Genomic DNA, 11,695 nt, shown 5'->3' on the forward strand with positions numbered 1-11,695 from the left:
CGCTTGAGGGCCACGTGTTCGTCCGTCTGACTCGGGAAAGCCCAGTTCTAAACCCCGGGGAGGAACCACGGCTCTGCATGCTGAAGAGACGGGCTGCTCTTTGGCACCTGAAGCACTTTACCTGGGGCTTCTGACAATGTCAATGATGGGTATGCTACAACTATCCTGGCTGGCGGAGTGTGGTTTCATGGCCAGAAGTTGTGAAACCATGTAACAAACAGGCTCAGAGCTAAAGATATCTGAATTAATTTTTTTTTTTTTTTAAAAAAAGAGAGCGAAATAGAGAAGGAAAGGCAGGAAAGCAGGAATGAAGGAAGAGAGGGAGGGGAGCTATCTCCCTCTATTCTACTGACTTGTTTAACATTTTAATTAGGTTTCTTCCTTGAAGATAGCAACTTGGTGAATTTGGCCACAGTGCCGGATGTCTGGGTTCTTTTGGATGACTGACTTGTATAAAACTCAGTATGTAGAATACTTGTTTCGGCATAATCTAAAACAACTTTTCACAAAATTATTTATGTGAAAAAGAATTGCTGAAAGACATCTCCAACTATTTAAGTTCAATCTATACATTTGATGAAAGCACTGAATTCTTTAGTCCCCAGGAGGAAATATCTGTGAAGATCGTAGCCTCTGCCTGGGAATAGTAATTCATTGTAACAATACTTGTTGGCCAACATACAAATGGATCATTGACTAAAAATGATGAAGAGTGAAAACTTCCTGAACGTTTGTGTGTTTTTTTCTCTCTCTCAGTCATTTCATGTCTTGGAACCGAAGGTATCTTTCTGTGAGTTTTAAAACGGAAAATGTATAAGTTCCAAATTCAGCAGCTCTAACTTCTCTGCTAAGACGATGTTTGGATGTAACTCATTTCTGGGGCACATCACACACTTGTTTGATATTGGAAGAAAATGAGTCAAGATAATGTCTTATATCAGGGAAACTTGCAGTCACTGGTTGCAGAACTTTTGGAGTGAATTGTCTTCAGCTTTAAAAATGGTTTTGTTTTAACATATGTTAGCTGAAGCAAAAAATAATACAGTAGGAGCTGTACGTCTATCAGAGTGACTGACAGATTGAAATTCTCTAGGAAAATAGATTATTTTCCCTCAAAGAGAGTAAAGTTTTGGTTTTCAAAGTCAATCAGAAAACTAACAATTTGGACAGGAGAGGAATCAGCTTCTCTTTTTGAGACAGTATATTTCTAATGATTTTTATGGAGACTATAATAAGGATCAAGAAAGAAAAGCTTGATATGGACATGTTTTTAGCTAGCAGACTGAAAAGAAATAATGGCATGAAGTAATTTTTTTATACTGACAAAGTTCTCATTTCTTTTATATTGTCTGAAGTAAAATTGATAAATGAAAAAAATCTGTAACATCTCATTTCTTCAATACTTGCTCATGTTTTTTGTGGTTAAAACTTTATCATGGAAATATTCATACGCATTTTTGATATTTTTAAAAGATTCAGGTTTATATAGCACTCTTCTAAATACTCAGTATTTATGACATATGTATATAAGTATTAAAAATTAAATTTAATGATAAAATTTCCTGATATTCCGATGTCAACACAAAATTAAAATGTGATAGCTTATCCTAGCAATGCTGTTTTCAAGATTATGTGGCAAACATACTTGAGATACTTTAAATACTTATATTTGTAAATATCCGCAGGTTTTGATAAGGAAATGGAAAAATCCCTCACACATCTGCCTGCCTTAGTCTTTTTTATTTATATATTTTTTACTACAAAAAGCTTAATTGTTTCCATTTGGTCCATTGCATGGGAGAGGGCTCCAGGGTAATTAAAAGAATAGCTAGTGGTTTCGGGGAGAGGCTCAGGCAAAAGCCAGACACCAGGGGAATGCAGAGGGGCCCCTCAACGGCCTCTGGGTACCAAAGGCTCCTAGTCGTGCTTGAGGGTGAGCCTTTCCAAGAGATACTCGCCCAGCCCAGCCTTGGGGGCGGGCCAGCCTGTGGAGGAGAGTCAGGTGTCGCCCATCTTCTTGGTGAGTTTCACCTGCTCATCCAGGTCCTGGTTCTCCCGGAAGTCACGGAGCTGAGGGTCTGAGCGGGGAGAACCCTGGGCCTGCAGCTCCACAAGGGCCTGGGTCACGTTCCTCTCCAAGGCCAGGGCGGCCTCCATGGCGGCCTGAGTTTTGCCCACACATCTTGGGAGGCTTCAGCACGTCCTGGGAGAGAATGCGGCCACCGGGCTGGTTTTGCATCAGCGCCCTCGAGCTTCTCCTCCGCCAACTTGTGGAAGAAGAGGTCCTTGCCCTCCAGCGCCACATGGATGCGGTCCAAATAGAAGCCAGAGAGAGGTAGGTGGGGGAGGCCCGCAGATGCAGGTTGGCCAGGGGGTTGACAGCAGCCTCTATCCCGGTGGAATAATTCTGATGACTTTGAGAGCTCATGGTTGTTTGGCAATAAGGAGTTTAGGTCAAAAACGGGGGTTGGCCAAAACTGGTTTGGCTCAGTGGATAGAGCGTCGGCCTGCGGACTGAAAGGTCCCAGGTTCGATTCTGGTCAAGGGCATGTACATTGGTTGCGGGCACATCCCCAGTAGGGGGTGTGCAGGAGGCAGCTGATCGATGTTTCTAACTCTCTATCCCTCTCTCTTCCTCTCTGTAATAAAATCAATAAAATATATTTTTAAAAAAATGGGGGTTGGCTTTTCTTGGGCTCTGAGGTGGTTCTGAAGGTGATGCTGGGAAAGAGGTTGGAGCGTGTTCAGAGGTTGGAAGGGGCATCCCTGGGTCTGTTCCGTCTAAACCCTGTTGAAGCCAGAGGCAGATCCGGGGTCCACCGAGGGCACCGCCTGCCTCATAGTCTTTGTTCCCTCTCCATAAGAAGGCACTTATGAGCGGTAGACAAAAATGGGCCAGCATGGGAAGAAAGCTTCAGGTGCAAACAGCTCTCTTTCTCATTCCTCCTCCGGATGTGGACTCTCACCGAGGTGTTCTCTGGAACACCAGCAGACTTTGTTATAGCTTCTATAGCATCCTTCTGTAGAGTCTTTGGGGATACTATCTTCTCTTTCATCCCTGAGAGAAACATGAATGTTCTAATCAGTGATACTGTTACTCTCATTTTACAGAGTTCTTGTCATGTCAAAACTCAAAGCCACCCTCCCTTGTCTTGCTGGTTAACTCCAGGCTCAGTTCAGGTGTCGTGGACTCCTTTTCAGTGGAGGCCTCCCTGATCAGCCCTCCCCTGACAAAGTCTGGATTAGTGCCCCCTCTCTAGGCTCCCATGCACATGTCTAATCAGTGTCACAGTCGGTACTTGCCTATTGCAATTCTTTTTTTTTTTAATTGATTTTTTACAGAGAGGAAGGGAGAGGGATAGAGAGTAAGAAACATCGATGAGGGAGAAACATCGATCAGCTGCCTCCTGCACACCCCCTACTGGGGATGTGCCCGCAACCAAGGCACATGCCCCTGACCGGAATTGAACCTGGGACCCTTAAGTCCACAGGCCGACGCTCTATCCACTGAGCCAAACTGGTCAGGGCTATTGTAATTCTTTATTACTCACCTTTCTCTCTAGACTGTCCATGAAGACTGCTGTATTTCACGGTGGCCCAAACGGTGCCTGGTAAATAGTATTTATTTCTTCATCCCTCCATTATTACTAGAGGGATGAAGAAATAAGTGAAAGGTCTAAAAAGGGATTCTCAAATGATAGACCTGAAGCAGAGCCACAGCTGAGGAAAACCTGAGTGAAACTGGTTAGCACTTCGGTTAGCAAGGCCCGGGGACCACACAGCCCACTTCCGTGGAAGTGGGGAAGAGGACGCCCATGGTCTGCACATTTCGCTTTGGAAGCGACTTCCTTTCAATGTCTCTCCCTTTCATCTCCATTAAAGAGCCTCCCTGGATCTAGAATAGACAAGAGTATAAAAGCATCATTCTCTTTCTCTTCCCATCCTGTTTACTCAGCAACCCCAGTCCCCCCCGCCTTCGCTTCAGCCCACATGTTCCCTATTAATAAAAGTTAGGAAAGACCAACCTCACCCAGCAGGCCCCCTCCCCCTTTCTTTTCTCCTCCAGAAGACCTCAGCCAACTGCCTGCGCTTGGGAGCTCCTGGGGGAGGTGAAGACAAAGGTGACGACTGGGCCTCCAGTGACTCGGAGGCCCTAATGACCCCAAGTGGCTTCAAATCACCAAGCAGCTCATTTAGAATCTGGTGATAAGCCACGCCCCTCATTTGGGGAGCTTTAGAGGCACACTTTCAGGAGAAAACAGATTTACTATAACTGGAAATAGGGCCAAATTCTGTGCCTTCGGAAAAGGCAGCGAAGCGGACACACCCTGGTGCCTTCTAAGTGAATTAATGTACTGTATTCCGTTTGAGAGTCATTTCTGTCTTCATCTTTAATTCCTGCCCTGAGGAGCCATCTGTACTCGGAGGGTATGTGCACAGGATAACTCACTGTGGATGAAGGACCTTCGTGCTCAGCCCTCCATGAATGACCCTTTCATACACTGGGGGCTCCCTCTGGCTTTCGAACTAACCAGAATTTAACTGGGCATAGTAATTTCTAACAGCAGAAATGTTCACACAAATGTAAAATCAAAAGGCAGTGGATGAACTTTCTACATTTTCTTGTTCGTGTTGTTGTTGATAAGGTAGTTTTTTTTTTAACTCGTAAATGCCACATATTAATCCACAATATAACATTTTCCCGAGGATCTCATACTTATCTTTGAAAAAGACAGATTTTTAGGGCTTTGGGGACAGGGTGTTGCATGAATTCTTCCATCAGTGGAGGCAAAGTTTCAGAGTCCAGAAAGAGTTCATGCCTTCATAAGGTGAATGACATATTTCCTTCTTACCAAAGGCTGAGGTCCAGTGCTTGATTAAAAACAACAACACAAGAAACACCCCCAAAAACATCAATTAAGTAGCTGGAGTATGCTGTCAATCAATATGATTAGCATTCAACTATACCAATCAATGAACTTATTTACATTTGAATTTCTTTATTTGTATAGTCCTTTGGAGACTCTTTTCCTTTTAAGATTTTTACTTTATTAACTTCTATTTATATGTTATATATGCCTACTGTAGAAAAAAAATCAGAAGATATAAAATAAAAGCATAACGAAGGGGGGAGAAAGCCCACCCTGCTACCACCCAGAGACATACAGAGACCATTAACATAATGGCCTGTTTCCTTGGAGAATTTCTTCAAGCCTACTTTTTGATTCCTGCCTGTCCTATTTCAGAAATGCTTTTTTCTTTCCCCGGTATTTTTGCCAACAAAAGAAAATCCTTGTCGTGGCCCCATCTAAATGTGAATAAAACGTCCAGCTGCCGGTGCTCATGTGACACATAGTAGGCACACAGGAGAAGCTTGTTTATTAAATATGACTGATTATTTCCAGAAACCCAGTGAACTAATTCTTTCTTTTCTTTTTTTATTTTATTTATTGATTTGAGAGAGTGAGAGAGAAAGGAAGAAAGCATTTCTTTTAAAATTTATTTATTGATAATTTTTTTCTCCAGTGAACTAATTCTTACTAACTGGTGCTATTCATCAGATAGACCACAGAGATATGAAATTGAATGCAGTTAGAAAGAACAACATGCTATGAAAATGTTAATAAGTATGGTTTTTAATGGCTGCTGAGCAGTTGGGATGAAGAAGCTATATTTAAAAAGATACAAATTACTGAACTCCTCTTTTCTTGCCAAAACATTATAAAGGGTATAAACTCTGAGAAGTCAGGGGACCCCAAGCTATTCTGAAACTCCAACTTATACATTTAGTTTCCATATTACATATCACCTAAACTTACTCAAAGTCTCCAATAAGGTCCAAGAAAATAGCCCTTATTTTATAAAGAATAAAATTTGGGGTTCTGAGTTTCTTAATTTCTAATTTATGCCTCTTATTTAAGTTCCCACACAAAACCTAGCATTCAGTTTTTGCAAGTACCTCCACTGTGTTTCAGCATATCCTTTTTAGATCATTCACCAGACAGCATCCTACAGCTCTCATTCATAAAGTCCAATTATAAGACAAGAAATGTCAGGAATATACACTTTGAGAGTGGGAGGCAAACAGAACAGTACATTGTGACTTTGTAAGAACAGCCATGCATTTCCTCTGGGCTTGTTTTCAGTTCCTTTGTTAGCTGATTACATGGTCTTTTATAATTTCTCATCTACAGAATGGAGCTATTTGCTTGTGGATTATTTGAAAGACACAGGCTTATGCAAAAGAAAAACGAAATCATCATGAGGTAGAGTGATATTTCTGGCTAGATGTTTTTGCTTTTCTTTTTTTTAACATAATTGTGAGAATGTAATTTATAATAGGGACTCTTTAGAGGTATAACAAGTAAATATTCTATTAATTCAGTCTTAGTGCATATGCAGTGCTATAATGTATTTGTTATTTATGTAATGGCATTTATCAATAATTTTTATTTATTTGCATATCAAGAAGAAAAATTCTATCTTATATGCATTTTGTTTTCAAAGCACACATGTTTTCAAAGCATATACATTGTGCTCCTAGTTCTTTTAGTTTGGACAGTACTTAATAGTTGACAAAGCACTTTCATTATAGTACATTACGTAATTCTTGTAACTTTCCCCAACTGTAGAACTGGTCACAGTACTTTGGGCTTTAAATCCTCATTTAAATCTACCCTTCTGCCCTGGCTGCATGGCTCAGTTGGTTGGATTGGCATCCCGTACACCAAAATGTTTCAGTTCGATTCCCAGTGAGGGAATATATCTAGGTTTCGGGTTTGAGGCGTGTATGGGAGGCAACTGATCAATGTTTCTCTCTCACATCAATGTTTCTCTCTCTCTCTCTCTCTCTCTCTCTCTCTCTCTCTCTCTCTCTCTCTCTCTTTCTCTTTCTCTTTCCAAAAAAATAAAAATATATCCTTGGGTGAGGATTAAGAAGAATAAATAAACAAACAAACAAGCAAATCTACCTTTCCATCCATCCCCACAGGTGAGTTTCCTTTTCTCTCTGCCTTGTATCTCTTTACTTGCTAACCTTTTTAGACCTAGCTCAGGGTCACCTCCTCCATGAAATCTTTCCCCCAATAAATTAAGTTGAAGTGATCTCCTCTCCTCACTGTGTCCCTTCACTACATGAAGGGAAATTAAAAAAAAAAAAAAGTCTAGTTATTTTTTAAAATTCACATAATACATGACTATAATCTTATAAAATTATTATAAAACTCTCTAAACCTTATAAGTTCATAACCACTTAAATAAAAAGTTAAAACGAACAAACAACTTGTATCCTTCCATGTCAGTGTAGATAGATATTTTGGATTCCTTTAAAAATATTGTATAGTATTTCCTAGCATGAGTATTTCATAACAGCTCTGTCAACAGAAGGTTCCGTGCTGATGGAAGTGTACTATATCTGCATTGTGCAATGTGGCCATCAGTAGTCCCATGTGGCAATTGAGCACTTGAAATGTGACTAGTGAGACTGAGGGATTTTTTGTTTTATTAAATTTAAATAACCATATGTAGCTGCTGGTTACCATAAATGGACAAGGCAGATTTATATTTTATATTAACATCTATTGTTAGTCATTTAGATTTTTTCCAATTCCCCCCAACATAAATAAACTAATCTTATAGACTAATTAAAGCATAAAAACAAAAAGGAATTTTGCTTTCTTTTCTTTTTTTTAAATATATTTTATTGATTTTTTACAGAGAGGAAGGGAGAGGGATAGAGAGTTAGAAACATCGATGAGAGAGAAACATCGATCAGCTGCCTCCTGCACACCCCCTACTGGGGATGTGCCCGCAACCAAGGTACATGCCCTTGACTGGAATCGAACCTGGGACCTTTCAGTCCGCAGGCCAACGCTCTATCTACTGAGCCAAACCGGCTTTGGCTGCTTTCTTATATGTATGAATTCTTGAGAAACTTGCATTCATTCCATTGTTCTACAAGAAGTTATTGCATTAAATAAGAAAAAGAACATTTACACTGAAGGCATTTTCTATATGAAAAATGTACTGCAAATAAAAATATATCAGTGTTTATTAAAATAGTGATATATTGGAGTCAATCCTATATCTAACAGTGGGAAATTGGCTCCAGTAATTAATCCTTGTATAATGAAGGGCAAGGTGGTCATTAGAAATAATAAATTGCCCAGCTGGCGTGGCTCAATGGTTGAGCATCGACTTATGAACCAGGAGATCACAGTTCGATTCCCAGTCAGGGCATATGGCCAGGTAGCCAGCTAGATCCCCAATGTGGGGTGAGCAGGAGTCAGCTGATCAATGATTCTCTCTCATCATTGATATTTCTATCTCTCTCTCCCTCTCCCTCCCTCTCTGAAATCAATAAAAATAAATTTAAAAGATAAAAGCCCTAGCCGGTTTTGCTCAGTGGATAGAGTGTTGGATACAATTTTCATTAGTTATTAAAATAATAAGTGCTCTGAGATTTTTCTACAAAAGAAAAGATACAAAGAGAAAGAAAAAAAAATTGCTTTTCATTCAAGTCCATCTTTGCCTAGTCTGAAGAAACATGATTTTCAAAGCTATATGAAGTACTTTAAATTTCTTCAATATTAGCAACTCTCCAATTCAGATGAAAACAGTGATAATTCTGCCATCTATATATATATAAAAAGCCAGCAACTGGAATGCCATAACGACCGTAATGACTGGTCGTTATGACGCTCACTGAGGCCTGATCAGGGGGTGGGGCCAGCCGGCCAACCTCCTGCGGCCCCTCCCCCCAGCCGGCCTGCCCCTGATCGGACTCTCCCACCCCGATTGAGGGTGGAGCGGCCAGCCAACCCCCCATCAGCCCTTCCACCCAGCTGGCCCCTCCCCCGATAGGCCCCCACCACCCCAGTCGGCCTGCAGCCCCTCCCCCAGGCCAGCCCCACCTTTGATCGCATCCCTACCCCAATAGGGGGCAGGGCCAGCCAGCCAATCTCCCATGGCCCCTCCCCTGGCCACTGACTCCCAATCGGCCTCCCCCACCCCAATCGGGGGTGGGGCCCGCTGGCCAATTGCCCGTGGCCCCTCACCCCCGCTGTCTCCTCCTCTCAACAGGCCCGGCCCTGATCTGCCCCAATTGGGGCTGGGCTGGCCGGACCCCACCCATGTATGAATTTGTGTACTGGGCCTCTAGTTGTATTATATTTCTGTAACATGTTTTTTTTCTCTACTCCAATATTACTAATATTATTGAGCATTGATTAAGATAAAACTGAGAAAGGTGCAAAAAGGGAATTTTGTTAAGAAAGAGATCTCATCTTTCATCATTTTCTTGTATTAAAAAATTACAGAAAAATGAATATGGTATTTTATTCATGTGTTTTTGGCCTCTTCCCATATATTTCTACCTTTTTTCTTTAATATAGCATTCCACAGACCAAGCTCAATAGATTAAAAAAACACACACTATTTTTTATTAATATAGGAGTAATAGGTGTTCATTATAGAAAATAAAAAATAAATAAAAATAAAAAAGAAAAGAAAAAGTAAAACACTTATATGGCCACCCCAGAGAAATCATTGTTAATATATTGGTGTGAAATCATATCAATTATATGTATACTATATGCTCTAATAAATTATCTTTAGTGGTTGTATAGTATTATCTTTCTTGAATTTATATAACTAATCCCCTGTTGCTGGACATCTAGATTGTCTCCAGCTTTTTGCCTTTGTGATAAACATTCTTATAGTTGGATAAAATATACAACTATGACTGTTTCCTTAGAATAAATTCCTAATGATGTAACTGCTGAGTCAGAGTTCAAACAGGAATTTAAGATTTTGATATGTCTCAATAAATAAGTGTTGAAAAGAAACAGTGAATGTCTCCTTTATGACAAAAAGGAGACATCTGTGGAGGAGGTAGGAAGTAGCGTTGGTGAATGGGCTAACTAGGGAAGTTCTTAAGACATTTTTTGGGTCAGGAGAGTAAAAACGTGGGAGAATCTCCACATTCTTATGAATACAATGCACTAACTGCTCAAGAAAGAAGGCTTAACCTTCTTATTACAGCCAGCCCCTGGTGCTGCTCTACAGCGTATCTTGTGAAAGTATTTAAAACACAGAAAAGAACAAGTCTTTATCTAGCCTCTCTTCTGCAATTGTGACTATTCAGAATCTACTCATCTTTCAAGGAGTAACTTACCTTCTTCATGAAGCATCCCTGACTTTCAAGGATTTCTTCCTTTATTAATGCATAGCACTTTGTGAAGGCACTATGCTTGTTTATCACATTAATCTTCACAAATATCATGTGAGGTGGTTATTATCATTCCCGTTTTACAGATGGGGGCACTGAAGCTGGGATAGATTAACAACCTGCCACTGTGGTACAAAGAAGAGGCTAACCCAGAATAAAACAAGGTCTTCCACTCTCTCAACTTTGTCTAAATGTATTTTTCCTCAGAGGTAGGTGAAGGCAGAAAGAGAGGCATGTACCAAAGTAGAGGGAGAGTGAAAGTGAAAAGGAAGAGCAATGGTTTAGGGCAGTGGTCGGCAAACTCATTAGTCAACAGAGCCAAGTATCAATAGTACAACGATTGAAATTTCTTTTGAGAGCCAAATTTTTTAAACTTAAACTTCTTCTAACGCCACTTCTTCAAAATAGACTCGCCCAGTTCGTGGTATTCTGTGGAAGAGCCACACTCAAGGGGCCAAAGAGCCTCATGTGGCTCGCGAGCCGCAGTTTGCTGACCACTGGTTTAGGGGATCGCTGGGAAGGGGCTCAGTGTGTCCTGGCATAGAAGGTCATGGATGAAGAGGCAAGAGACAAAGCTGGGAAGGGAGGTTGGGACTGGGATCCTCATGAATGCAGAAGCACATAGCACACCTCTTGAACACAGTGGAATTCAGTGAAGGCCGTTGAATCTTACAATAAGTTCAAGATTTAAACTGTCCTTAAATGCTTTATCTTTCTAGCTAGACTGTGAGCCCTGTGAGGTCAGTGGTTGTTCCCACTGAGTTCATCTTCATATCTGTAACACCCAATACAATGACTGGCAGACACTAATGGTACATAAGTCTTTGTTGTATAAATTAATCGATGCATAAACATTTTATTGGAGGCAGCATAGACAAAAATGAACAAAAACAAAGCAAAATACTGCTTTTAGAATCAGAAGACCTGATTTTAAATACCTTCTCTCTAGCTTACAGGTTATGTGACATTTGGGTAATTTACATAACCTCTTTGAATAGTCTATTCATCTGATAATACTCACCTCAAAGTGTTATTAGGAAGATTAAGTGAGATTATACTTTTGAATTGCTTAGCACAATACTTGACAAATTGTAGACATTCAACAAACGTCAGTTTCCCACTTTCACCTTCCCACTATCTAGAATTGAATTGTTCACTAAGAAAGCTTATATGCAGATTTAAGGGATAGCCCATTTCAAATATTTGGTCCTCTTATCAGACCATGGGTCTCAATGTAATATTTACAAAGATTACTACTGCCTTGGCCAGTGTGGCTTAGTTGCTTGGAGCATTGTCCCATGTACCAAAGGGTCATGGGTTCAATTCCTGGTCAGGGCACATACCTAGGTTGCAGGTATGATTTCTGGTCTGGGTGCTTAAGGGAGGCAACCTATCAATGTTTCTCTCTCTCACATCACTGTTTCTCTCTCCCTCTCCTTCCTCTTTCTCTAAAATCAATAAACAAAA

This window comes from Cnephaeus nilssonii (assembly GCF_951640355.1).
Source record: "Cnephaeus nilssonii genome assembly, chromosome: 3".
Classification (NCBI taxonomy): Eukaryota; Metazoa; Chordata; class Mammalia; order Chiroptera; family Vespertilionidae; genus Cnephaeus; species Cnephaeus nilssonii.